General features: G+C 35.8%; 1 long non-coding RNA gene across 7 annotated transcripts in view; it reads left to right on the top strand.

Moving 5' to 3' along the window:
• LOC147363451 (uncharacterized) overlaps positions 1 to 25,677 on the top strand; it is a 223,124-nt gene that overhangs the window by 10,560 nt on the left and 186,887 nt on the right. For 6 of the 7 annotated variants that reach the window (XR_015137128.1, XR_015137126.1, XR_015137127.1 and 3 more), the window contains exon 2: positions 17,324 to 17,417. This is a non-coding gene — a long non-coding RNA (uncharacterized LOC147363451). Of the gene's footprint in view, positions 1 to 17,323; positions 17,418 to 17,774; positions 17,951 to 25,677 lie in introns of those variants that run through there. The other variant, XR_015137130.1, reaches the window with a different exon arrangement.

The following is a 25,677-nucleotide window of genomic DNA, read 5'->3' as shown; positions in this document are numbered from 1 at the left end:
TAAATTCAATATGCACAGAACCATCAAGGCACATAACTTAAAATCACTGAACTATGAGTAGGTGTCTTGAGTATAAATGTGAAATGCAACCTCATTTGGGAAATATTTTTTAAAAATTAAATGCGTTTTAGAATTGATGAAATGTAGTATATTACTGTTGTATGTTAGTCTTTTATCAACTATATATGTGGGCATAATGGATATATCTGTTAAAAATTTTTGTAGAACTCTGGCGTATATTTCCAGGATATTATTTTATGAAAAGTTTTAGCAAATGATTTTGTTAAATGGCGTATTTCTCTAGTTCATTTAAAGGATTTTAAAAATAAGAAACCAAATATGATATAAAGTCATTCAGAACTAAGAATGAACCCAGAATTTATTAAATGCCACTTTTTTTCCCCAGAGAATTCCATGTATCTTCTTGAGGTGGAATCACTCTGATATATCATCTCATTATCACTTGGCTTCATCAGCTCCTCTACCCAATATCTAACAAAACTTTCAGTTCAAAACCTATCCATTGCCTATTTCCTACTTTTGTTTTCATTTCCTTTGCTCCTCATAGATTCTTGAAATCGATTTGCATATAAATATCAAACTACCATGAAGTTTTAAAATATCACAATTAAATAAGACTTAGAACCTAACGGTAAAACCTTATTTGTGTTAATTGATTGACATATGTTTCAATTTACTTGAAATATTTTATACTTTTGCCACTGAATTAATTTTTTAAGACAAAAATTAAAATAAATTTGAAGGCAAATGTATAGGAGGAAATTATTAGGTTTCAATATTGGTAAACTCATGAAACCAAAAAAATTTTTGATTGAGAAAAAAAGTATCTGCAAAACAACCTTCCTAACTTTGTTTATTGTTAAATATGTTAAAAGTATGAGCTGTTAGTAAAAGAAGTTAGAGAAGATCTAAATTGTTCTCTAACTCAAGATTCACTCAAAGAAAATATTTTGCATAACTATTAAGCAGGGAATTTTTTTCCTTGGAATGTTTGAATTGGTTCCAAAGTATGTTAGAAACTCTCTTCCATCATACTCTCACCCTGACAATGAAATAAACAACACTTGCTTTTCAGTTCAACTGGCACCTTCAAGCACTCAGCTCAGAAATGTAATTACAAACTATTAAAAATTTTCATTTTTATTTTTTAATAATCGATATTTATTTCATACCATGTGATTGGAAAGCATGCTTGATATGATTTCAGTATTCTTAACTTTATTAAAATTTTTGTTTGGCCTAACATTTTATAACTGGTCCTTGAAAATGTTTTATGTGTGCTTAAGAAGAATGTTTATTCTGATGCTGTTGGGTGGATTGTTTTGTTTCTGTTGGGTTCATCTAGTCTAACATACAGTTTAAACCCAATGCTTCCTGATTCATTTTTTGTCTGATGAATCTATCCATTCTTGAAAGCAGGGTATTGAATCACCCCTTCTATTATTGTACTGTTTTCTATTTCTCCCTTCTGAACAATTAACAATTGTTCAATTCTTTATATATGGTGACTGTATAAATATTTACACTTTATTATATCCTTTTCTGAACTGACCTCTTTATTATTATATAATTGTCTGCTTTGCCTCATTATGATTTTGCCTAAAGCCTCTTTTTTTCTGATGTAAATATCACTAACCTTGATTTCTTTGGTTTCAGTTTGCATGAAATATCTTTTTTCCCGCTGCTCACTTTCAGTCTGTGTGTATTCTTAAAGCTGAAGTGAGTCTTTTGTAGGCAGCACATAGTTGTATCTGTTCTTTTTATTCATTCAGTCATGCTATGTTTTTGTTATTGTAGAATTTAGTACGTTTACAGTAATAATAGGTATGAACTTAATATTGTTAAGTGTTTTCTGGATGTTTTTTAATTTGTTACTTTACTACTCTCATGCTTCATGATTTGGTGATATTCTGTAGTGGAATGCTTTGATTTTTTTTCTTTCTGTTTTGTGAATCTATGATAGCTTTTTTTTCTTTGTGGTTATCTTGAGATTTAGGTAAGATATCTTAATTATAACAGTCTATTTTAGGACATAAGTGTGGGTCTTTTAGAGTGATCTTTTTTGGTACTCTTTGAGCTTCCTGGATTTGGATATCTGTTTATTCACTCAGTTTAATGAACTTGTCAGCTATGATTTCTTTTTTAGGTTCGCTGCCCCTTTCTGTCTCTATTCTCCTTCCAAGACCTCCTTTTAGGTCTTCTAATGGTGTCCCCAAATCCCTCAAGCTCTTTGAACATTTCAAACTTTTTTGTTTGCATCTCTGATGGGATGAATTCCACTGATTTATCTTTGAATTTCCTGATCTTTTCTTCTACTTGATCTAGACTGCTATTGAATCTATTAATTGAGTGTGTTTTAGTTATTCTTCAATTTTGTGGATTCTTTTGTGGTATTTTTTAAAAAATATTTCTATCTCTTAGTCGTAATTCTCACTTTGCTCATTACTCTTCTGACCTTGATGAGCATCTCTTTGACCATTATTTTGAACCTTCAGGTGAATCACTTATCTGTGTTTCATTAAGATTGGTTTCAAGAGATTTATCTTTGTTCTTTTCTTTGGAACATATTGAGCGTATTTATTCACTTATCTTCTGTCTAAAAAAGGGGCAGGTGGTACATGGCTCTACTAAAGGATTAGCTGTATCAGCATTCTAGTCACCTTCTTTACTGCAGGCCAATGATTTCCGGGCATATCAACCAACAAAACTCAGTATATTGATCAGAACTGGAATTGTTTTTATTTCTTGATTATTAAGCAATTAAAATTTTACAAATAGGAAGGACTATAGGAGGTTCTTCATGGTTTTTTCTTTCTTTCTTTGTTTGTAAGTATAACAACTGAACAAGGTGTTAGATTTGTACTGTGAAGGTGAAATTTGCTCAGTCATGTCTGACTCTTCGTGACCCCATGGACTATACAGTCCATGGAATTCTCCAGGCCAGAATACTAAAATGGGTAGCTGTTCCCTTCTCCAGGGGGTCTTCCTAACCCAGGGGTCGAAACCAGGTCTCCCACATTGCAGGCAGATTCTTTACTGGCTGAGTCACCAGGGAAAGCCAAGAATACTGGAGAGGGTAGCCTATCCCTTCTCCAGCGGATCTTCCCAAACCAGGAATTGAACCAGGGTCTCCTGCTTCACAGATGGATTCTTCACCAGCTGAGCTACCAGGGAAGATTTATCCTATATAATTACCTAAATCGAATTAAAAGGCACATTTCTTCTTTTGGTCATTTATGTTGTTTATATTGTCAAAACATAGAATGGTATAAATATCAGCATGTATATGTTGATATAAGTATACATTTTGCTATTTCTCATTTCTAGTTCTGATCAAATATCATTCATATTTAATGATTCATGGGTTTTTTCTTTTATTTTTGAACAGTAAAGTCTTGCTTCCAGTAGTGCCTGTAGTATCATAAGAATTTCTCATAAATGTTCAAATCATTACTTTGCTGATGGGGAAGCATTGTGCTTCAACTAAGACATAGTAAAGTAACACTACTATTTTCTGACGGTTACCCAGCTACAAGATTTCTATATCCTTCTAGTCTTATCACTATTCAGTTGATAAGTCATATTGGACTCTTTGCAGCCCTATGGACTGCAACATACCAGGTTTCCCTGTCCTTCACTATCTCCTGGAGTTTGCTCAAATTCATATCCATTGAATCAGTGTTGCTATCCAACCATCTGATCCTCTGTCTCTCCCTTCTCCTCCTGCTCTCAATCTTTCACAGCATTAGGGTCTTTTCCAACGTGTTGGCTCTTTGCATCAGGTGGCCAAAGTATTGGAGCTTCAGCTACAGTATCAGTCCTTCCATGAATATTCAGGGTTGATTTCCTTTAGAATTGACTGGTTTGATATCCTTAAGATCCCCTGAAGAAGGAAATGGCAACCCACTCCAGTATTCTTGCCTGGAAAATATGATGGACAGAGGAGTCTGGTGGGCTGTAATCCATGGGGTCTCAAAGAGTCAGGAACAACTGAGTGACCCATACTTACTTACAGTACAAGGGACTCTCAAGAGTTTTCTCCAGCACAACAATTTGAAAGCATCACTTCTTTGGCATTCAACCTTGTTTATGGTCCAACACTCACAACCATACATTATTACTCTTATTATTACTAATCTTATTATTCTCTGCTGCTGCTAAGTTGCTTCAGTCGTGTCCGACTCTGTGCGACCCCATAGATAGCAGCCCACCAGGCTCCCCCGTCCCTGGGATTCTCCAGGCAAGGACACTGGAGTGGGTTGCCATTTCCTTCTCCAATGCAGGAAAGTGAAAGGTGAAAGGGAAGTTGCTCAGTCGTGCCCGATTAGCCACCCCATGGACTGCAGCCGACCAGGCTCCTCCATCCATGGGATTTTCCAGGCAAGAGTACTGGAGTGGGGTGCCGTTGCCTTCTCCGTATTATTCTCTAGTTATTAGCAATTTGAGTAATTTCAAAATCCATGAGGAAATACCATATTTCTATCAGGATGATTATTAATATCATGATATTAATATCATCATATCATACCATATTATCAGGATGATTTTTTTGTTTGTTTGTTTGCATGTCATAACCGGCTTCCAGCCATTTAGCTCAAAATAGAGTTTAGTTCAAAAATAGTCTTCATTTACAATAAGAAACACTCTTTTGGTAGTAAATGTGCCCATATTAAAATAGGTTATATTGGATGTCATCAACCCCATGACAGGAAGATGTGACCATGATAATTGCATTCCCTAATTTCTTTGTAAAAAAAACTGATTTTAGTCCAAAAGACCGTAACCATTTTGATAAGGGTGACTTCTCTTCCCTTGTTTTCTGACTTGAACACTCAGAGTGGATGAGATTGGCATGGAAGTGAACTAAAGTTCAAGGCTCTGATGTGGGGAAAGAGTGTTTTTCATTTTGTATTGGTATATTGAGGTCAGCTGCTTAAGGAATAAATTATATCATCTCATTCCATCAGAGTACTTCATGGGATCCAAAGGAAGAAAGAGCAGTTGAGTTCATGAAGAACCAAAGTCAGGATCTTGAAATATGTTAGAAAATAAGTATTCTCTATTTCTAGAGTTCATGATTGTTATTCATGTTCCTTTTTGTACATGTTCCTTTTCTCATTTTGTAATTCTATGCAGTTGGAAGAACTTATACCCAGTTCAAATAATCAGCACAACCTGATTCAAATTTAATAGAGTGAGGAGCTGGTGGGGTTGGGTTGGGACATAAATTCCCATTCTGTTAAATCAGGGCTGAGAGGAAATGTTCTTGCAATATACTTTCAGGGACAGAGGTGGAGGATAGTTCTCAGTGAAGTGGTAGTTGTCTGTTGGGTATGAATCTAACCAAATATTAAAATTATAAAATAATATTGTAAATAAAATTGTAAAAAGAAATGTAATATTTTTACATCATTATTATGGTCTAGTTAAAGTGTTTCAGTTCAGTTCAGTTGCTCAATTGTGTCCAACTCTTTGCAACCCCATGGACTGCAGCATGCCAGGCCTCCATGTCCATCACCAACTCCTGGAGTTTACTCAAACTCATGTCCATTGAGTCAGTGATGCTACGCAACCATCTCATCCTCTGTCATCCCCTTCTCCTCCTGCCTTCAATCTTTCGCAGCATCAGGGTCTTTTCAAATGAGTCAGTTCTCCACATCAGGTGGTGATTGGAGTTTCAGTATTGGAGTTTCAGCTTCAATATTAGTCCTTCCAATGAACACTCAGGACTGATTTCCTTTAGGATGGACTAGTTGGACCTCCTTGCAGTCCAAGGGACCCTCAAGAGTCTTCTCCAACACCACAGTTCCAAAGCATCAATTCTTCTGTGCTCAGCTTTCCTTATAGTCCAACTCTCACATGCATACGTGACTACTGGAAAAAAAATAGCCTTGACTAAATGGACCATTGTTAGCAAAGTAACGTCTCTGCTTTTTAATATGCTGTCTAGGTTGGTCATAACTTTTCTTCCAAGGAGCAAGCATCTTTTAATTTCATGGCTGCAGTCACCATCTGCAGTGATTTTGGAGACCAGAAAAATAAAGTCAGCCACTGTTTCCCCATCTATTTTCCATGAAGTGATGAGAAATAGATGGGGAAACAGTGGAAACAGTGTCAGACTTTATTTTTGGGGGCTCCAAAATCACTGCAGATGGTGACTGCAGCCGTGAAATTAAAAGACGCTTACTCCTTGGAAGGAAAGTTATGACCAACCTAGATAGAATATTCAAAAGCAGAGACATTACTTTGCCAACAAAGGTCCGTCTAGTCAAGGCTATGGTTTTTCCTGTGGTCATGTATAGATGTGAGAGTTGGACTGTGAAGAAAGCTGAGCACCGAAGAATTGATGCTTTTGAACTGTGGTGTTGGAGAAGACTCTTGAGAGTCCCTTGGATTGCAAGGAGATCCAACCAGTCCATTCTGAAGGAGATCAGCCCTGGGATTTCTTTGGAAGGAATGATGCTGAAGCTGAAACTCCAGTACTTTGGCCACCTCATGCAAAGAGTTGACTCATTGGAAAAGACTCTGATGATGGGAGGGATTGGAGGCAGGAGGAGAAGGGGATGACAGAGGATGAGATGGCTGGATGGCATCACTGACTTGTTGGACGTGAGTCTGGGTGAACTCTGGGAGTTGGTGATGGACAGGGAGGCCTGGCATGCTGCGATTCATGGGGTCACAAAGAGTCAGACATGACTGAGTGACTGAACTGAACTGATGGGACCGGATGCCATGATCTTAGTTTTCTGAAAGTTGAGCTTTAAGCCAACTTTTTCACTCTCCTCTTTCACTTTCATCAAGAGGCTCTTTAGTTCTTCATTTTCTGCCATTAGGGTGGTGTCATCTGCATATCTGAGGTTATTGATATTTCTCCCGGCAATCTTGATTCCATCTTGTGCTTCATCCAGCCCAACATTTCTCATGAGGTACTCTGCATATAAGTTAAATAAGCATGGTGATGATATACAGCCTTGACGTATTCCTCTTCCTATTTGGAACCAGTCTGTTGTTCCATGTCCAGTTCTAACTGTTGCTTCCTGACCTGCATACAGATTTCTCAAGAGGCAGGTCAGGTGGTCTGGTATTCCCATCTCTTTCAGAATTTTCCACAGTTTATTGTGATCCACACAGTCAAAGGCTTTGGCATAGTCAATAAAGTAGAAATAGATGTTTTTCTGGTACTCTCTTGCTTTTTCAATGATCCAGTGGATGTTGGCAATTTGATCTCTGGTTCCTCTGCCTTTTCTAAAACCAGCTTGAACATCTGGAAGTTCACAATTCACATATTCCTGAAGATTGGCTTGGAGAACTTTGAGCATTAAGTGTTTAGCATTCACATTTGTGATAATCAAAAGTGTACTGCTCACTTTTAATCAGAATATTAATGCTATCACTTCATCAAAACATCAGTGTTGCCAAGTCCTGCCTGCTACTACTGCTGATGGTCAATATTCTTTCCTCATCTTATCTGTCAGTAGTGCTTAACACGGTTGATTATTCTATCTTCCTTTATTCTGTTCCTTTATATGGCTTGCCAAGTACCACAAATTACTAATTTTCCTTCTAACTTGTGGGGTTTTGTTTTCTCACTTTCTACTACTACTTTCTCTTCTTTCAAACATTTTAATGTTGGAGTGCCCTAAGAGATGGTCCATATTTCACTTTTTCATCTGTCCTCAATCCCTGGTTGATTGTTTTTCTGGTCTCACAGCTCAATAATGTCTGCTCTATATGCTGATGATTGTTTATGTTCAGTTCTGACTGTTATTTCAACCAACAGGCTTATATATCTACTTGGAGTTTTAATGATCTGAAAATCAATAAGCCTGACACCAATATGCTGATTTAATCATTCAAAGCTATTCTGTCTGAAGCCTTCTCCATTTCTAGATATTCAGACAAAATCATACCAAAAGAGTCTGTAATTCTTGGAATTCAGAAAAATATTGTTTGATAGTATAGGCTAAGTAAAAACATTTTTAGATCAACAAAGAATATTGCAGATTGAAGGGAAATTATATCAGGTGGAAAATGGGAATTCCAGAAAGGACTATACAGTATTGGGAATGAAAATGTATCAATAAGTATAGAAGACAATTTTTATACTGTTTTTGAAACTATGCAGAACTTTTTAATGCAAGAAAATCATAGGATTGTATTATAAGCTTTCAATGTACATAAATGTAACATATAATGACTATCTCAGAAAGACTAGGGGTAAGTAGGCATGTATGGTTGCAAGCTCTCTATATTTTATGTGAAGTGATAAACTGTTAATACTAAGTAAACTGAAGTTAATGATTGTTAAGAGTATATATGCTAATTTCTAGAGTAAACAGTAAAAATAATGGAATCCAATATAGCTTAAAAGGTCAAAAAATAGTGAAAATTTAATTATAAAAATAATCACTATATGTATAAAAGGAAAGAAAAAATATTAGAAGAAACGGGGGGACAAACAGTGTTAAATCCAACTGAATTAATTTAACTGAAACACTCCAAGTAAAAGGCAGAAATTTCAGATTGAATATAAAAACAAAATCAAATCATATACTGTCACAAGACAATACATATGTGTGTATACATATACATATATGTATATACACAGCCAGGGGATTCAAAGTATGGAAAGAGAAAAAATTACCATGTAAACTATGATCATAAAATATCTAGAATGGAAATTTTCATAGCTTATACAGGAGAGCAAAATATGAAAGTGGGCAAAGAATAGCTCAGTATGTATAGGGTAACAGTGATAAGAGTTCAACTTTTTCATCAAAACCCATGCAAGATTAAAAGGATGGGAAAACACTATGCCTAAAAGTTTGAGGTGATTATATTCAAGTGTTGAAGGAAAATTATAAAATAAGACAAAGAAAAATGGTCAACTAGAATTCTATATCTAGCAATAATGTGAGGGAAAACTACTATATAAACAGAAGCTGAGAGAATTTGTAGCCAGCAGGACCTGCACTAGAAAGAATGTAAAAAATTCATTAGAAGGAAGAAAAATAATTTGAGAAACTTGGATCTATCCAAGGGAATGAAGAACTCTAGAAATGGTTAATATGCATATGAATACAGAAGACTTATTTTCTCATTCTCTAAAGTCTTTAATTTTAGGGGACAAGCAAAATTGTTTGTTTTAAAAGACAATCTACTCTTTATGTAAACAGTAACAATATATAAAAACATTTATAACACATGTCAACAAAATGAGTGAAAAATAGTACAGAGAATAGGAAGGAGATATTAAAGTATGTTGTCAGTTATTACATTGTATGTAAAATGAAATAAGAGCACTTGAAAGTAGTCTTTTATAAATTAAAGTTACATATTGTAAATGGTAAAGTGACCACTAAAAATCAAGTATGGGTAAGTAGCCAGGAGTGAGGATAAAATAGACTGCTATAAAGTACTTTATTTGGGCACTGTTCCTCACTCCAGCAACAATGGATTGCATTTTGTCCATAACCAAGTAGAAGGACAGGACTTGCTAGGTGGCACTAGGGGTAAAGAGTCCGCCTGCCAATGCGGAAGATGTAAGAGACAAGGATTTGATCCCTGGGTCAAGAAGTTCCCCTGGAGAAGGGTATGGCAACCCACTCCAGTATGCTTGCCTGGAGAATCCCATGGGCAGAGGTGCTTGGTGGGCTTCAGTCCATGGCATAGCACAAGAGTTGGACACAACTGAAGCAAATGGGCAGCAGCAGCAAGTAGAGGGATGGTCAAAATTTATGAAACAACTGTTTTCACACATTGGTCAGTAGGCAGGACTTCTGTCAGTGAGAGAAGAAAATCAGTAGAGGGAACCCTACAATTTCCCTGGCTGACGTTCCAGGAAGGAGTTTCTAAGCTGCAGTGCAGTGAGTGGGTAAACAAACAGACCAGTTTTTTGTTTGTTTGTGTGTATTTTTGGTGAACTTCCAAAAATGGAAGTTCAGGAATATTAGGTGATTCCAGGCTAGAATTTTCAGGAGAAAATATGGGAAAAGAGCAACACAGAGAACATTTCAAAGATATGTAAAGTGGGGAAGAACTACCATATTTTGACTGAGTTCAGATCTTTACCAAAGACTATGAAGTCAGAGGAAAAGCTATTTTTAACTATTCTAAGAGCTCATGATGTTGGGGAATATTTGCATTCTCACCAGCAAGAGCAGAGAGAACTTAAAATATATGAGGCAGCCAGTATAGTCTTAAGTAAGATATTGCCTCACTAATGGAGTGAAAGGATGATTAAGCCAGAGACTGCTCTGGATGTAAACCAAGAAGTCTCAAAAGCAAGATTTAAAAGATTCAAACTGATTCCAAATAGCTTTCAGTTCAGTTCAGTCGCTCAGTCATGTCCGACGCTTTGTGACCCCATGGTCTGCAACACGCCAGGCTTCCCTGTCCATCACCAACCTCTGGAGATTACTCAAACTCATCTCCATTGAATCGGTGATGCCACCCAACCATCTCATGCTCTGTCGTCCCCTTCTCCTCCCACCTTCAATCATTCCCAGCATAAGGTGTTTTCAAATGAGTCAGTTCTCCGCATCAGGTGGCCAAAGTACTGGAGTTTCAGCTTCAGCATCAGTCCTTCCAATGAACACTCAAGACTGATTTCCTTTAGGATGGACTAATTGGACCTTCTTGCAGTCCAAGGGACTCTCAAGAGTCTTCTCCAACACCACAATTCAAAAGCATCAATTCTTCCATGCTCAGCTTTCATTATAGTCTGACTCTCATGTCCATACATGACTACTGGAAAAACCAAAGCTTTGACTAAACGGACTTTTGTTGGCAAAGCAATGTCTCTGCTTTTTAATATGCTGTCTAGGTTGGTCATAACTTTTCTTCCAAGGAGCAAGCATCTTTTAATTTCATGGCTGCAGTCACCATTTGTAGTAATTTTGGAGCCCAGAAAAATAAAGTCAGCCACTGTTTACACTGTTTCCCATCTATTTGCCATGAAGTGATGGTACCAGATGCCATGATTTTAGTTTTCTAAATGTTGAGTTTTAAGCCAACATTTTTACTCTCCTCTTTCACTTTCATCAAGAAGCTCTTTAGTTCTTCTTTGTTTTCTGCCATACGTGTGGTTTACTACATGACATAACAAAGTCCTACTAAACAGTGACAGCCTCATAAATAGATCAGAGGAGAATCTAGTTGCTGGAACTACTAGTTAGGACTGGCCACCAGACTTATAAGTGAGGTCATCATGGATGTCCCAGGTCCAGCCAAGTTCCCAAATGAATGCAGCCATGTGTGTGACCCTAGAAAACAGCATATGGAGTAGAAGAACCATCAGTAAAATTCAGGCATCCCATAGAATCATGAGAAATAGTAAGTCACTGCTCTTTTAAACCACTGGATTTTGTTATGAAGAAACAGATAATTGAAATAGAGGGTGTGTTCTCTTTTGTGAAGTGGCCAAGGAGGAGGATGAAACATGAAGAATTTTCCAGAAGGTGAAACTGAAAACCATAGAAAACAGTGTACTAAGGAATTATTTCCAGGGAGCAGAATTAGGGCTTATTCAAATAAGAGAGTCTATTTACAATCTAGGGCTCCTAGTAACAGTTTCCTACTCGGATTTCCCCTTTTCTGTGGAAGTGTTTGCTAGAGTTATCCTGTCCCTTTGACACTGTTTTGTGTTGCCTGGGTAGGGAGCACATAACTTTTCTTTTTAGTTGATCTGTGGCTCATGAGGAACTACATCTGGCCTTCAATGCTTTGTTTTAATAAGACTTGGGAAAAGAGACTGGGGATTCTGGGAATAATAGTGAGCTTTCTTTCTGCAAATGAGAGAGATGTGAATATTTTTGAATAAAGGAGGAGATTAGGGTAGATTTAGAATACTTCTTAGCATGTATTCAACTCTTATGCACCCCTCTTCCATAGCAAGAGTATATTACCTTAACCCTTTGATATTATCCTAGACCAAAGGATATGATTTATCCAGAGGACAATGAGCAGCAGGGTCAGTGGTTAAATACTAAGTCTAGGCCTTAAGAGATATTACACGTTTTGGCTTGCCCCCCAAGGGGTTTCAGATCTCTGCCATGAGAAGAGTGTGGTTTAGGTATTACTGCTAGTTCAGCCTTTGCTTCAGCATGAACCAAGAGGAACAAGTTCCCCAGATGTGTAGGTGTACAGGCTGAGATAGTGCCGTGCTAACTGACATGCAGACAGGGTGAAAAATAGATGTGTATCATTGCCTGCCACTGAGATTTTGTGGTTCTTTGGCATGAAGCATTACTGCAGCAATATTTAACTAATACACCATATTTCTCCATACCTCCTCCCTCAGGTAGATACAGGAATTCAGCTAAGGTTGTTTCCTATACATTCAACATCGGTTATGTGTATCTAGTAATAGTTTTGTCAGCAGTTGGTAACCTGAAGTGATATAAATGGACCTCAGCCCATTTCTTTATTTTCGCATCTAAATTGTATATGGTGAGAATAACAAGAGGAAAAAAAAGATGAAGACTCATTTGTACATGGGACAAATTTATAAACTAAATTTATGCATGCACCCTGGCCCGAGGAATCTTTGCATTCATGATCAAATATATTACTAAATAAATGTGTATATGTCTGTTCTATAATAACCACATTTATTTACAATGAGTTTTCATGTTGGGAGTGGGTCTAAGAAGGACCTTGAAAGATAGAGTCCTAAGCAGATTATGGGACTATGATGTGCTAGAATGAATTACACACTCTATTTTAGTGTTTTAACACATTGCAGTTCACTTTTATTTCCATGCTTTTGAGGTTAGTCAGGAGCTTCTTCCAGGGAGAGATTTGTAACTAATATAGTGATTCCAAGAATGTAGCTGCTGTGATAGTATCTCTGTTATGTATTTAGGCAATAGCTTGGAGAAGACAATGGATGGAGCAGCTTGGTTAAGCTACAGTGTGTGGGGTTGCAAAAAGTCAGACACGACTGAGCAACTTCACCTCACCTTCACGTTACAATAAGGCTGATCTATATTATTTGGTCCCAAAGTTTGTGAGTTTCAAAACCATTTCTGAGACTTATTTGTTATTAGAAAGGAGGAATATATAGAATATAGAAACATAGTCTAAGAAGATGGCAAAATGATGAAGCTTAAGTCAGAGAGAGAGAGATTAATTTGAACTCCACAAATAGCAAACCTTGAAGACTGCAGAGAAAATTATCTGCTGGTATAAATCTTATTAAGTCTAGCTGTTTATGATGTTTTACTTTCTAATTATTCACTTTAATGCTTTATCTCCTATGATTTTTTTTCAACATTTGTTCAGTAAAGCTTGTAGACTCAGACTTTGAGGAGGCACAGTAAGTAGGAGAAAGAGAAGAAGTAAGATGATAGAGATTCTCTGCACCAATGTCTGCCCTTAGAAACTGTACAGTCTAGTTTCCAAGATCACTCAGGATAAGAAGTGTTATCTTCCTCTTTTACAAGCTCTCTGATAGTTCCTCTGAACTTGAATGCAAATAGTTTTTCTTTAAGACGGCTTCATTAAGCCAGAGGGACTATTACTTTGTACATGGTTATGTCCCTAGCCTGGATGGACCATGATTGATGCCCTCTATTACATTTCATTAGTATTCCCTGTGGTACTGGTGTGGCCATTAAGAGTGAAAGCCTGGAAAAAAAGATTCGAGAATCTTATGCACTTGAATACATTAGAAATAGCTAACCCCTTTTCCCTTCCCTATTGTTGTTCAGAGTTGGCTCAGAATTTTTATTTTGAAGCTATTTCAAGAGGGGTAAATAAAATGTAACACATACACACAAGAGTAAAATTCACATAAAAAATAGATTCACAGCAATGATCTGTATCCAGTAATAGTCTTGTAGAGAATTGGTTACCCAGAGTGATGTAAATTGGTCTCAGCCCATTTCTTCATCTCTGCAGCCCAGATCTTTCTACTCGCTACTAGGATACATAGTTACAGTTCTCAACACTCTTTCATTTCAAAATGGAAATAAGAAACAGTTTCAGATTTCTCCTATCCTCCATGAAGAACAGAAGAAGCACTTATTGTTTGAATCTCCTTGATTTCTTTTTTTGGCCTGCTTAATTATGTATTGCTTCTGTATCATAAGTAATCATTTCAAATAACACAGTGGCCCATGTTAAGGAAATGATTCATCTTCCTAATGCATTTGAAACTATGGTTTGCAGCACTATTTTAGACACTACATTTTAATTCTGTTATGCAAAACATCTTTAGAGGCTAAAATTAATGTTGATAAGAAGCTTACGCAACAGGAAAAATGAACACAAGGCAAAGAAAAGCAAAAATAAACCTGACGTTTCCACAGTCAATGAGATTGCACATTTTACATCATTATGTACTCCCAGACACATCAAGGCCTTTTGTGCATCAAAGAAATGAGAGGGGGTTAAAAAAAAAAAAAAACCTGAATATACCAGAGAAGTCTCTGCTTCCTGTTTCTGCTTCCCTGCTTCCTTCTACAAATTCTCTTTGTATGCTATAGGAATCGTACAACTTTAGCAAGATAAAAAAAGAGAATTTTCATACCAATTTAAAAAAATATTAACTTTTATATTCATAATCTCTGGGTCAACAAGAAAATGTGAAAATTTAACCTCAGAAATGTTTAGACCATTGAATAAGGAGTGATGACATTTATTTAATGAGTTAATTATCTTCACAGAACCCAAGAGGTAGAATGTTGAAGGAGGTCCAAAAACTGAAAAAGAAACTGTGCTAATGAGGATGAAAATTTATATTTCTTATAAAAATATTTTTCCAAGTAGTAATCTCATATCTAAGTAATATCTATATGTGCAAAGATGATTTCTACCATGCAACATATATAAATAACTGAATTTCTCTAATTCTGTCATTTGATACTACCTTAAAAAGATGACAACAGCACTTAGCACATAGCTGAGCAATCTTTTTAGTCCTATTATTTTTAGGTGCAAGTGAGGACTTTGAAGACACTGACAAAGGTTAAAAAGAAATATCCTGTAAGAACAGCAGGGGAGAAAATCATACATATTGTATAACTCCCTGTCTTGAAGAAAGAAATAACATGGTATGGCCTCAGACACTTTTCTAAGCAGGAGAAATCACAAAATAATTCTTTGCCTTTTGTAAACAAAGCTCAGTTTTGTAGGTGAGATCATTATAAGGTTTTATAGCAAGATGATAAATGTGGAAACATTTAACTATAAAGGAATCCCTGTGAAAAGTGAGATTTAGGCAGAAGAAGAAAAAGTAGCAGAAAAGAGGAAGTAAGAAGCTGGAAATAATTGGAAAAGTGGTAACAGAACCAATAAGAAGACAATTTTAACAGAACCAATCAGAAGATAATTTTATAGCCCCTAGAATTTTCAAAATATCGGAGGAGGATATATCCTCTTCTGATGTTTATTGTATCTCTGAATTTTTCAAACTCAGTCTCTGATAGAATCTCTGATAGTATATATTCATTGTTTGGTCCCCATCAGTGCTTTGTGTCTCAAATGGTAAAGAATTGCCTATAATGTGGGAGTCCTGGGTTCAATCTCTGGGTTGAGAAGATACCCTGAAGAAGGGAATGGCTACCCACTCCAGTATTCTGGCCTGGAGAATTCCATGGACAGAGGAGCCTGGCAGGCTACAGTCCATGGGGTCACAAAGAATTGCATATGACTGAGTGACTTAAACTTTCAGCGCCTTAACATTAAACCTGACATTTGCATGAGGTTGCCATACCTACAAGCTTTGCTCTGCATATATTCTTTCCTCTATGGAGTTCAAAGTTCATCATAGATAATGTTTTCCTAATATAAAAGGGTTAACAGAAAATACTAAATCCCTATATGAAAAAAGCTAATAATAATATTCATTATATCTGAAGTTTTATAAAATTCTTATTAAAAAAAAAAACTGTTTTCTTTACCACAAAGACATAATAAAGTATCCAAAGTTGGATGATACCACTTTTTCACAGTTAAGTAAATTAAGGCTTAGACAGGTTAATGACTTGACCATGTTCACAGATACTAGAGCCAGTTTTGATTCCAAGCTTTGTCTAAGTCCATTAAACATCAATTGCTGTGTAACTGATTTTCCCTGGGTGGCTTAAGGCAGCACCAAGCATTTATTATCTCAAACAGTCTCTGTGGGTTTCTAAATTCTTAATTTTGGAGTGGCTTTGCTGAGTGATTCATGGTCTCCCATAAGTTTCTAGTCTTGAAGTTGGCAGTAACTGCAGTTAACTAAAGACTTAAGTCAGCATTACTTAAGAATTTGCTTTCTAGATAGCTCACTCACGTGGCTGTCAAGGTGGTGCTGGCTCTTGACTGGGAGCTTCAGTCACTCACCGTATGAACCACTACAAAAGGCCACTGAGTTGTCTTCACAACACGGCAATTGGCTTCCTGCAGAAGAGTGCTTCAAAGTCAAAACCACATGCTTTTTCTGGACTAGTTTCAGTCATTTTTGCAATATTCTATTCCTCACATAGATCAGTTCTAGCTAAAGGGGTGAGGAGGAAGGTGGTATGAAAGAGTATAAATAACAAGAGGAGGTAGTCATCAGAAGCCATCTTGAAGGCTGGCTATGATACTTACAATACCACACTAACGAAGTTCACTCTATGAATCTTTTTTTTACTTCCCTTTTTTTTTTTATTATTACACTATCTAACTCTTTGGGTGGTAACTTAATATACTTGCTTCACTTCTGTACCATTTGTCTTCTACATATCATATCATAAGCTCCCTGAATATAAGTACTAGAAATTCTGCTTTTTAACTGTTTATGGTTCCTATTATGATATTTGGGGTAAAATGGGTTCTCCATTGATCCTGAATAAATGAATAACTAAGTGAGTAAGTATATTGATAAAAATAAAGACATCTAATTCATCAGCAGATGTATTTGAGTCAGGTTTAAAGTCTAAGAAACTTAAGTCAAGAGTGCCAGAATTTATTGCCAAGATGAAGGTCTCAGAGCAGATCTGATATGCCTACCCCAGTACGAGAAACTGCTTTACATTTTCTTTTATATTTTGCAGTTTCCTTATTTCAGATAATTCTAGTACTTTCTACATGAAAATCATGTAAAAAAAAAAGACACAGTAACATAATGGCACTAAAATATTCTAGGGAAAAGTAACCAGAAAATGTTCATTTTCTATGGAAAGAAACTTCTGGAAACAGGAAACATATTTGCTTAAATAATTCATTCTCATAGAAAACTGAATTTGGGTAGCTTAATATGCTTTAGAAGATTGTGCATTATAGTGAGAATTAAACGCTAATAGGAAACTGAGACATTTCTTTCTTTTTTTAGGAATAAAATGACCCTTTCCACTACTTCCATATGTTCATGTTTCAAAACGAAAACATTTTCTGCAAAGCAGACTCTTACTCCCTAAGAAACCAAGGTGAGTTTTGATGAAGAAACGGCAAATAAAAGTACAAAGAAACAGAAAAACAGAAATTTTTAAAATTAAGTAAGTCAAAATACTTTAAAATTACCAGTAACTCTGCTTATCACCAACCCAACTCAATATATACATGTTTATTTTGCTTTAAGGTTGCTTTGCGTGGTCACTTGAGTTGCGTCCGACTTTTTGCAACCCTATGAACCATAGCCTGTCAGGCTCCTCTGTCCATGGGAATTCTCTAGGCAAGAATACTGGAGTGGGTTTCCATGCCTGCCTCCAGAGGATCTTCCCGTGGAAGATGGTAAAGCTATAGCTTTACTGAAATGTTAATATAACTGACTTAATGCTTCCCAGGTGGCGCTAGTGGTAAACAAACCACCTGCTAATGCAGGAGACATGAGACATGGGTTCTGTCCCTTGGTTGGGAAGATCCCCTGGAGGAGGAAATGGCAACCCGCTCCAGTTTTCTTGCCTGGAGAATCCCGTGGACAGAGGAGCCTGGCAGGCTACAAACCATGGGGTTGCAAAGAGTTGGACACGACTGAAGCGACTTAACACACATAGTAAGTGTACGTATTTAAGGTGTGTTTTGATATATAGATATACCTATGAAGCTATCACTAAAAAGGAAATATAATGAACTTATTCAAACTCCCCAAATGCCCCTGTGGTGCTTATTAATCTCAGCTTCATGTCCCTCCCACCCTTCTCACTGCCTGAACCTCAAGCAACCCTTCTACTGCTTACTGCTTTCTATTACTTTAAGTTAGTTTTCACACTTTAGAATTTTACATAGGTGGAAGGAATCATTCAGTATGTACTATTTGAGGGAGTCTGAATTCTTAATATAATATGATTGATATAATAGCTATTATATATTGTTAGTATACAAAATAATTTTGCGGTTCACTCATGTTGCATGTTTCAAAATGTATTCACTTTTTTTTTTTAACTTCATTGTATGGATATACCATTGTATGGATATACCATAATTAGATGATTATTCAACTGTTACTATTTGGATTGTATGGATATACCATTGTATGGATATACCATTGTATGGATATACCATAATTAGATGATTATTCAACTGTTACTATTTGGATTGTATGGATATACCACTGTATGGATATACCATAATTAGATGATTATTCAACTGTTACTATTTGGATTGTTTCCAGCTATTATAAATCTGCTATGAACATTGAACATATGCTTTCATTAATCTTGAGTAAATACCTAGGTGTGGAATGGCTGAGTCTGTTGGCAAGTATGTGTTTAATATTTTAATAAATGATACATTATTTTCCAAAGTGATTTTGCCATGTTACACTCCCACTAGTAGTATAACAGAGTTCCAGTTCCTCCAAATTCACCAACGCTAAATAGGGTCAGTCTTTTTCAAATTTTGGCCATTCTGTTAGAAGGGTAGCAATATGTCATTATACTTTTAATTTGCATTTCCCTAGAGATTAATGATATTGAACATCTTGCCATGTGCTTATTGGCTATCCATATATGTTCCTGAAGAAGTATTACTTCAGATGTTTTGGCCATATTTTATTTTTATTATCTAATTTTAAGTGTTTTTTTTTAATTAGATATAAGCTCTTTATCAGAAGATGATTTGCTAGATTTCTGCCCCAACATGTGGCTTGTCTTTTCATTTTGTTAATAGTCTTTCAAAGAACAGGAGTGTTAAATTTTGATTCCAGTCTATAATTTTGTCCTTTCATGCATCACGCTTTTGAAATTATCCCTAATCCAATCTTTTCCTAGTCCAGGGTCACAAATATATTTTTGCTGATTATAGAAATCCAAGTGGATAAGTTTTTTGTACTGTCAGCACTTTAAAGCATGACTTTTTCACCTCAATTTTCTGGATGATTTTAAGGTTTTCTCTTTACTATTGATTTTAGGCAATTTGGTTATGATGTGTCTTAGTATAGTTTTTCTTATGTTTCTGGGTCTTGAGCTTTTTAGATCTAGGGGCTTATAGTTTTTATTGTATTTAGAAAGATTATACCTATGAAATCTTTAAACTGTTTTCTGCCTCTACCTCATCTATTCCTCTCCTTCAGGGCTTCCAAATATATCTTCATTAGCCTGCTTCAGTTTTAGCATTTTATTAATTCTTATCTGTATATAACTTTTCAATATGGAATGAGAAAAATAGTACTGTTACATGCATATGTAACATGCATATGTTACATGTAACATGTGTATGTTACATGTAACATGCATGTGTTACATGCTTGAAATTGTTTGCAACTCACTGGTGATATGTTTTTTCTTTTTAAAATCTTTTTTGTTTCCCTGTGTGTCTTTCATTTGGTTTATTTCTATTGCTATGCATTCAAGTTCACTACTTTTCTACTGCAATATCTCATTTCCCATTTATCCCACAAAGTATTCTTTAATCCTACCTATTATAGTTTTCATCTCTAGAAGTCTGACTTGTGTTTTAAAATATTCCACTTTTCTACTTAACTTTTTAAACACATAGAGAGCTATAATAACTACTCTAAGCATTTGTTTGTTAATTCTACCAACTTTTTAGATCTGAGTTGATTTTAATTGCTTTTTTTAAAATTTTATTGTCAGTCATTGTGTCCTCCTTCTTTGCATATCTGGCAATTTTTATTTGATGCCAGAGATGGTGACTATTGCCTGTGAGTGCTGGATAGTTGCCTATTCATGTAAATATTTTGAACTTTGTTTTGGGACTCAGTTAAATTTCTTGGAAAGAATATGACCCTTTTGAATCTTGCTTTTAAATTTTGTTAGGTGAGACAGGGCTGTCTCATTCTAGGAGAAATTTGTTCAGATCTGGCATCACTGATATTTGGGGGTAGGTAATTCCTGGTATGAGATGCTCTGCTGTACAGTGTTTAGTGGCATCTGGCATTACCTATCTAATGCCAGAGTGCCCTCCCCCCTCTATTTTGACAACCAAAGCTTTCTCTGGACATTTTCAAATGGTCCCCTGGGAGTCAAGATCATGTCTGTTTGAGAAGCAGTGAGCTAGAGCTAATAGTCTCCATTTCTGAAGCTAGACCTTTTGAGGACTCTGCCTGAGCTCCATATGTTACAAGGTTTTCCCTTCTGGCTGACAGGAGCAGGCACTGGCCTCAGCTTTATGCAGGATGAGACATTCTTCCCCCTAATATTTTCCTTGGCTTGGGCAGTGTCTTCATTTCCATGTGCAGATCAGCCCTCTGCTGAATACTTGAGGGGGCCTCTACTCATCTCTCGTGTTCTTTCTTTGTGTAGTTCTCTCTCCTTTGATTGTCTGTCCTGCAAATTCTAGCTATATTTGTCTCCTTTTATTTTTAGTTCTCTTTTCAACTCATGGTTCCTGATGGCTATCTTTTCCTTGCACTGTAACTGAGAAACTCTCTCAAATCCGAAAACTCATGTCTTTGTAAGCCTCACCTTACTTGTTTTCCACCTTCTATCTGAAATCAGTGTACCTCATTCTTTAATGTCCAGTGTTTCATTTTATATGTTTTGTCATGATTTTTGGTTATTCAGGTAAGAAAATTAATATAATCCATATTACTCCATTTGGTTTAAAATGTTTGTCTTTCATGCATATTTTTTTTTGCCATGTCTATTTTATCTATTCTTTCCCACTTAAATTTCTTTCTTTTTTTCCTCCATCTCTGTGTTCCTCTGTTCTTCATTATCAACTGCTATTTTCATGACAAATCGGTCAATAATACCTGGAGTTTGAGAAATATTTGATAGCTATTAGTTTTATAGCTTTTATTAAAGTCATGCAACTGGATAAAATTACCTATGTAAAAAAGTAAAGATAAAATGATTTAGAATTTACTCCTGTCTGTGTGATGTGTGAATGAGTATGTTTTAATATAAATAATTTCACATATATTTACATGCAAGATGATCTGAATTATATATGCTTATCTCTTTTCTTACGCCAGAATTAATTTTGAATACCAGGATTATGATTTAGTCTCCATCTGCCCTCTCAGTATAAAGTTAATGAGGAAACTGACGAGAGATGATGAACATAGTATAAAATATAGAGGGTGGGAATGAATAATTGAAAAGATACTACCCTACATTGTCCTTGTTGTTTTATTCTACATTCGGTTTGAGTGATTACAATCCTAATCAACCAAAATAAATAGATAATTGTTTTATCTTTACCAAGAAACAAAGTTTAAATCCCGATTTAAAAAATAAAGATCTTGATGGACTTTTTAGTGGGTTATTTATCTTCAAAACATTAAAGCTTCCATGTGTGTAAGTTTACTGTAAATGGGATACATGCTTATTTGTATACAATGTCATGAAACAATTCACTTGAACTTTATGGAATGTGGTCATCTGAATAAACAATCTTATGTTTATTGCGTTTATACAGAAAGCTGAAAACTACTTGATCTTCTAATGGATCCTCTTTAATGGCCAATTCAAATGTGTACATTAATATAGAAAGTCATTTTAAAAAAATATTGTTTTTAAATTCCAGTCTTTCCTAGATAGAAATCTCATTTTGTTTTGTGACTACTTTGATAATTCTATGAAAAGGCTAGAAGCATGGAGTTGGCTAGATCCTTAGATTATGAGATCCTGGTAAAGTTCCTCTGGATTAAAATGAGAAGAGAGGCCTTTCTTTCAGAAAAGAGGTGGGAGAGACTTGCAGACACAAAAACAGTTGGGGTTGGGGTCAAAGAGATGGGAAATAAAAGAAGGAGTTTTGGAGAGTATAGAAATATATTTGATGAATGTCTATTAAGTCATTTGCTATTTAGTGTAGAGTATAGCTATTCTTTTTTATTCTATGACATATTTAGTAATGTCAACATGACTCACTAGAGAGTTGGGTAGATTTTCCTTCCTTAGAAATGATGGAAGTTTAGGGTCTAAGTTAATGGCAGCCCACTCCAGTATTCTTGCCTGGGAAATCCCTTGGAGAGAGGAGCCTGGTGGTCTACAGTCCATGGGGTCACAAAGAGTTGGGCACAACTGAGTGACTAAGCAAGTACAGGGTCTAAGTTAAGCATTGGGACGAGACAAACACAAAAGCTCACCAAAGGAACAAAACTTGCACAGGGCAAGTATACTGTTACAGAAACAAGGAAGACTTAGCTGTTCTATTTACCACTAGGAATTTGGGGGTAAGTTACTGATTAACCAAAATTTCCTGTGGCTTTTCCATATTGGTATATAAAGTCTCCTATGCTGTATTCTGTATAGAGTTATAAATAACACAGATCACTTTGCTCATCCATATTATGTCAACCACAAAGTAGATTTAGGCAAAAATTTTCATTACTTTGTCTCTTAGGACTGTTTTGAAGATTATATTTGTAAAATTATATCAAAGTTCTTCTAGAGAGATATTTTGTTGCTTTAATAGCTTAGGGCCTAAACTCATTTCGTGTGTGTTAGTCACTCAGTCATGTCTGACTCTTTGCAACCCCATGGACTGTAGCCCGCCAGGGTCCTCCATCCACGGGATTTTCCAGGCAAGAATACCGGAGTGGCTTGCCATTTCCTTCTCCAAAACTCTTATTAATATCTGACAATTTCACTTAAATTTTTAAAATGGATCTCATTTTCAGTGAAGTTGATGAAACTTAATGTTTATATAAGTTAAAAGAGTTAAAAAAGATAGGCGATGTCCAAAGAAGAGAAAATTGGGTAATAAAATGAGATTGTTTCTTAGAAGTGGACTCCCTGTTGATAAACTGGAATGGGCTGTAAAGTTGTCATGGGCTTTTTAGATGAATGGAAAAATGTTTCAATGCTTTAAATAAGGGGAGACAAAAGACAACTTCCTTTAAGATTTTTTAAACAAGAGTTAAATAGTATTCAGTTCTTCCTTGTTCCTGAATTTGATTTATGCTTAAGAAATACATGATAATTATCTATGCTGTTTGATGACTCACTGATAAATATAATACTTATAAGCAAAGTAGAAAATAATTTAGATCTAAAGAATGGCTTATAGAAACTCTTTCAATGTCTGTATTTGTATTAGAGTCAAACATAACAATGCTATCATACCCAAAATGGAAGTTGTTTTAATTGGATTTCAATTTTATTTTTAAAAGTATTAATAACTAAAAGCATGTGATCTCTCCCAAGTCATTTTATCTGAAAATGTTAGCATTTTTTTTTCTTTCAACTATAGTGACAGGCTCAGGTTATATTTTTGTCCCAAAAATGGGCTGGCTAGCTAATGTCTTAATAATTATGATGCAAATTTTTCAGTAGCAAATATTCTGAGTGCAGACTGCCTAGGTGAAATTTACAGTGGTAGGAAATGGAAGCATCACCAAATTTTGAGTTACAGATGACTTTTAAAATTGAGATGTCACCAGATAGCACTGTATCCAGCTCTTCCAATTATTTATATTCTATTGTTGCTAATCTTCCTCTATTGAACTTTACTCCAACTCTGCTAATGAGGTCCAGAAGCTTTTATCAGTCCTCTTAAAAATACAAAACTATAGGCTTAAAGGGACAACAGACTTATTATTCTCATAAGTAATATCTAATCTGATTAGTTTATTTTTTCAAAGTTATTTCCTTTAAGTTATCTCATATTATTTATCTTTCCTAACTAGAAAGGAGGAAAATAAGATCATGATGGCCAAAGCAGCCAGCTCTAGATCACAAAACTATTGCTAAGTAGATGAGTCAGCCATTTAAGAAGGCACAACTCCAAGTTCTGTGTTCATTTCGTCATATTAAACCGGATATATTGAATAAAACAGTGGTGTGGAATGTGAGGTACTAGGAAGCCCATGGTTAAAACATTTATTCATTATTAGGGGCCACCCCCAAGTACACATCTCTAACCTCAAGGTGTTGAGAGATTAGTGTAGGAGTGGGTGCATACAATGGGCTGTGCTATAAGATCATTGAGCTAAGTGCCGTATCTTATCATAAAGTGATATAAAATGATTTAAAAGTTTTGAGACAAAGGAGGAAGGACTAAACTTCCTACAGTTATCTGGGATCAATGTAAGATGAGCAGATATTTTAATAGGATAGAATGTCATGGAAAGGCCATTCTGGATTTTCAAGCATCATGTCAGAGATAAGTTCTTTGATAATTTGTTGCAGTGGTAATGAAAAAAGAGGAAGATTCACATATACCTCGTGGAGACACATTGTAGTACCAGTACTAGCAGAAATAATACTTCTGTCAAAAATAGCCTATATTGGTTTTCTACTGCTGTGTGACAAATTACCGCAAAGTTCACAATTTAAAATAATCCCTATTTATTAGTTCACATTTCCGTATGTCAGAAGTAAAGATACGGCTTATCTAGGTCCTCTACTCAGAATCTACAGACCAATTTCAAGACCTGGTTGCTTTCTCATCTGGATCTTTAGAGAGCTTGTGGGAGAATTTAGTTCTTTGTGCTTGTAGGACTGAGATTCCTATTTCCTTGCTTCAGCCAGCCAAAGACTATTCTCAACTTTTAGACACTGATAAGATTCCTTGCCTCATAGGCCCATCCATTCCTTACCCAGCAGTGAAGAATCTCCTTCATGTTAAATCTCTCTCACTTTGAATCTTTATTTTAAGAACTGGTCATTCCTTTTATGAACTCACCAGATTTGGATAATCTCCCTATTTTAAGGTTAGCAGATTTGCTACATTATCATAGCTATAAAATTCCTTTGTAGCAGCACCTAGATTTGTGTTTGATTGAATAACTGAGAGGATGTATGTGTATACCAGGGGCAGTCGTTGACGTAATAAATATTCACAACTTAAAAGTTTGGAGTTATATTTTATTCAGTGGGAATTTGTAAGACTTCAAGCCTGGGAGGCAGCTTTTCAAGTAACCCTTAGATAACTGTTGAAACAAGTTAAACAATGGGGTAAGGAGGAGACCAAGTTATATAGACTTTTTTCAACAAAGGGTAGGTAGTCTGAACATCGAATGATTATTGTAATTAAAGGAAAACTGGATATTTCAAGTTAAAGAATTTAGTGCTTTTCTATGTATGGGAAGATGCGAAAGTTTGGGTTCAATGGGCTCACAGAAATCATCTCTTTGATATGTACCTGGGGCCAGTATCCTGTGTTTTCATATCCTGGTTCCTCAGGGCTCACAGTAGGGAGTGGCTGCAGTCTGACAGCTGCTAAATGGCAGGTATTCTCTTCCTTCTTGAGTTCCCTCAGCAAATACCAGTTCACCATTGGCAGTGGCTGCAATCGCTAATGATTATGATGTCCTTTGTTAATTGATATGCCAGGAAG

This window comes from Bos grunniens, chromosome 11 (assembly GCF_055505025.1).
Source record: "Bos grunniens cultivar Pamir isolate PY7600 chromosome 11, Bosgru_T2T1.0, whole genome shotgun sequence".
Classification (NCBI taxonomy): Eukaryota; Metazoa; Chordata; class Mammalia; order Artiodactyla; family Bovidae; genus Bos; species Bos grunniens.
Note: the sequence above shows the minus strand (reverse complement) of the source record. Positions and strands in the feature narration are given on the sequence as shown.